Here is a 3,843-nt window from a genome sequence, read left to right as displayed (position 1 = left end):
GCCTATTATGCCTCTCCCTGCAACTCAAATCCTCCAACTCATTGAAAATCAATTCACAAACCTTTCAAGTTTCGGTGCCTCCTTCTGATAGGAGGGAGACCAGAACTGCACGCAATATTCCAAAAGTGACCTAACCAATGTCCTGTCCAGCTCCTTTACCCAATGCTCTGAACAATAATTCCAAGGTCTGTTTGTTCAGCAAGACTCGCTAAGACCTTACAATTCAGTGTGTGGGTCCTGCTCTGATTTGCTTTTCTAAAATGCAGCACCTCACATTTATCTAAGTTAAACCCTATCTGCCACTCCCCAGCCCATTGTTCCATCCGATCTATATCCCATTGTACTCGGAGTTACCCTTTATCACTGTCCATAATACCTACAATTTTGGTGTCACCTGCAAACTTACTAACTGTACCGCCTCTATTCACATCCAAATCATTTAAATGAATGACAAAACAAATCCAGAAAAAATCCATTTCTCTGGCTGTGAATATGCTCTGTGTAAATCCTGCCCCATGACTCTCTACCAGAGAAGGCTGCACATGCGTCCCGCTGAACTTTGCCCCCTACAAAGCTGGCGGCTGCACGTGTCCCGAATAAAGATGGTGGCGCTTACTCGAGTCAATCGCTGGATGAGGCATTTTCCCGTTTACTGCAAAAACGAGACTAAGTTTCAAATTTGTATTTTCCGATGTGCACCAAATGTCTATAAACCCTCTCAAACCATACCAACACCATTTCCCTCCCGCTTCCTGATGTTTTTTTCTATCTTTTTCAACAGCTCTTCCTCCACACATCCCGAAACGACCGCGAGGATGATCACGTGGTATAGTCTAGTCCCGCCCCTACATCACCCTGATTGGTCGGAGGACCAATTGCCCCGCCAGGTCCTCCAGCTCTGTCCCTGCCTTTCCATTGGTCCGCCGCTGCCATCAATCACCCGGGGCCCATTGTTGGCGGGAGCATGCGAATTGCTTCGTGGCTTTTGTTGCTATTCATGAGTTTCAAGAGTTAAAAATGACAACAGCATCTCAAAACCACCTGATGAAGAAGCAGCAAACCTAGTGCTTCCAAATAATCCTGTTGACCAATAGCCTGGTGTTCTGTGAACTTTAATTTTATCCATCCCAATCCAACATCAACACCTTCAAATCACGAATGAGGGTGGGGTGTATAACAGAAGAAGAACTAGGAACAGTAGAAGGCCGTCCTGCCCTTCGAGCCTGCTCTGCCATTCAATAAGATCATGGCTGATCATTCCGTGGACACAGAACTATTTACCCACGTTATCACCATGTCCATTAATTACTTACTTTTTTAAAAAATCTAACCTAGCTTTAAAAACGTTTACTGAATTAGTATCAACTGCTTCCCTGGGCAATGAATTCCATAGAGGTCAAGAAGTTCCTTCTCAATTCAGTCTTAAATTTGCTGCCTCTCGTCTTGTGGTGATTCCCTCTTGTCCTAGCTTCACCTGTCAATGGAAACATCTCTCTACTTCTATTTTATCCATTCCATTCATTATTTTGTATGTTTCCATTCTTCTGAATTCCAATGAATATAATCCCAATCTAATCAGTCTCTCTTAAGCCAACCCCCTCAACTCCGGAGTCGACCTAATTAACATCCTCGGCATCCCCCTCTCGTGCCAGTACATCCTTTCTCAACTAAGGAGATAAAAACTACATGGAGTACTCCAGGTGTGGCCTCACCAGCACCCAAGTACAGCTGGAAAATACAGCTGCTTTTAAACACAATCCCTTCAGGAATGAAGGACAAAATTCCATTTGTTTTCTGAACTGATTGTTGTATCTGGTGACCAACCTTCATGCAGAAGGATGCTCAGGTCCCTCTGCAGAGCAAATGATGCAACTTTATAACATTCAAGTATTTTTTTAAATGTTACTACAACCAAAGAGTATAAACTTTATATTTACAAACATTCTATTTCATTTGACAGACCATTACCCACTCACTCAATGTATCTATGTTCCAATGCAAAGTTTCACAGTCCTCCACTCACTTTGTTCCGCTAATCATCTTAGTGTCACATGCAAACTTTGACACCCTACATTTGTTTCCAACTCCAAATCATCTGTATCAATTGTAAATAATTGCAGTCCCAACACCGATCCCTGTGGCACACTACTTGTCAATGATTGCCAGCCAGAATAATACTTATTTATCCCCACACTTTGCTTCCTATTAGTCAACCAATCTTCTACCCCTTACACCATGCACCCTTATATTATTCAACAGCCTCTTGCACAGCACCTTGTTGTTTTTATTTTGGTAATCCAGCTACACCACATCCACTGGCTCCCCGTTGTTCACCTTGCTTGAAATGTCTTCATAGAATTCCAAAGGATTGGTCAAGCATGACCTGCCCTTCTTGAACCCATGCTGTCTCTGTACAATGGGACAATTTCTATCAAAATTCTGCCCGGCACAAAGATTTGCTGTCCATCAGGGCTCTGTGCATACTGTATAATGGCTGCTCCAAACTTGGCTGTAGCTGCGCTGGTCATTGTTCGTGTCTGGAGTCCTTGCACTCCATCCGTACCATTGTTGGCCAACTGAATTGCTCCCCCCTGTCTAATAGCAATGTATTGTCCGCTGCTTGCCTGATAGATGGGTGTCTGCATTGTCATTGTAGTCATGGTTGAGACAGACTCTTCTTCTGATTTCTCCTCATCGATTTCTTGGCACACTGGGGGAATCAGAAGAAAGTTCATTCAGGATTTTCCTGTATGAAGGCCGTCTCGGTAGAATTTCTCTACGTTTCTGAGAGTCAGTCATGCTCTCCACAGATTTCTGGGAGTCCTCATTTTCAAGTATAGTGGAAATCCGAACAGTCTGAACTTGAGGGGACTGTATGACTGAGGACTGAGCTGCTTGGATAACACCTTGGACTTAAAAAGTCTGCCCATTCAGCAATTGCACTAATGTTACTGCTGGACTTGTTGTTGATTGGATCCCAGGCATGGTTACCTGCATGGTCACATTATATATTAATGATCTTGATGATGGACTGGGGGCATTCTAGCGAAGTTTGCTGATGATACGAAGTTAGGTGGACAGGCAGGTAGTACTGAGGAAGTGGGAAGGCTGCAGAAGGATTTAGACTGTTTGGGAGAGTGGTCCAGGAAATGGCTGATGGAATTCAATGTGAGCAAACGCGAGGTCTTGCACTTTGGAAAAAAGAATACAAGCATGGACTACTTTCTAAACGGTGAGAAAACTAATAAAGCAAAAGTACAAAGGGATCTGGGAGTGCTAGTCGAGGATTCTCTAAAGGTAAACATGCAGGTTGAATCCGTGATTAAGAAAGCGAATGCGATGTTGTCATTTATCTCAAGAGGGTTGGAATATAAAAGCAGCGATTTTCTACTGAGACTTTAAAAAGCTCGGATTAGGCCCCATTTGGAGTACTGTGTCCAGTTTTGGTCCCCACACCTCAGGAAGGACATGTTTTCACTGGAGCGTGTCCAGCGGAGATTCACACAGATGATCCCTGGAATGGTAGGCCTAACATACGAGAAATGGCTGAGGATCCTGGGATTGTATTCATTGGCGTTTAGAAGGTTAAGAGGAGATCTAATAGAAACTTACAAGATAATACATGGCTTGGAAAGGGTGGACTCTAGGAAATTGTTTCCGTTAGGTGAGGAGACTAGGACCGGTGGGCACAGCCTTGGACTTAGAGGGGATCAATTCAGAACAGAAATGCAGAAACATTTCTTCAGCCAGAGAGTGGTGGGCCTGTGGAATTCATTGCCACGGAGTGCAGTGGAGGCTGGAACGCTAAATGTCTTCAAGGCAGAGATTGATAAATTCTTGATG

At 43.8% G+C, this 3,843-nt stretch overlaps 1 pseudogene; it reads right to left on the bottom strand.

Moving 5' to 3' along the window:
- Positions 1 to 936: 936 nt before the first annotated feature.
- Positions 937 to 2,994, bottom strand: LOC122548149 (annotated as a pseudogene).
- Between the last annotated feature and the right edge of the window lie 849 nt (positions 2,995 to 3,843).

Source organism: Chiloscyllium plagiosum, unplaced genomic scaffold (genome assembly GCF_004010195.1).
Source record: "Chiloscyllium plagiosum isolate BGI_BamShark_2017 unplaced genomic scaffold, ASM401019v2 scaf_3198, whole genome shotgun sequence".
NCBI classification, from domain to species: domain Eukaryota; kingdom Metazoa; phylum Chordata; class Chondrichthyes; order Orectolobiformes; family Hemiscylliidae; genus Chiloscyllium; species Chiloscyllium plagiosum.
The sequence above is the reverse complement of the archived record's forward strand: the minus strand, read 5'-3'. Positions and strand labels throughout refer to the sequence as shown.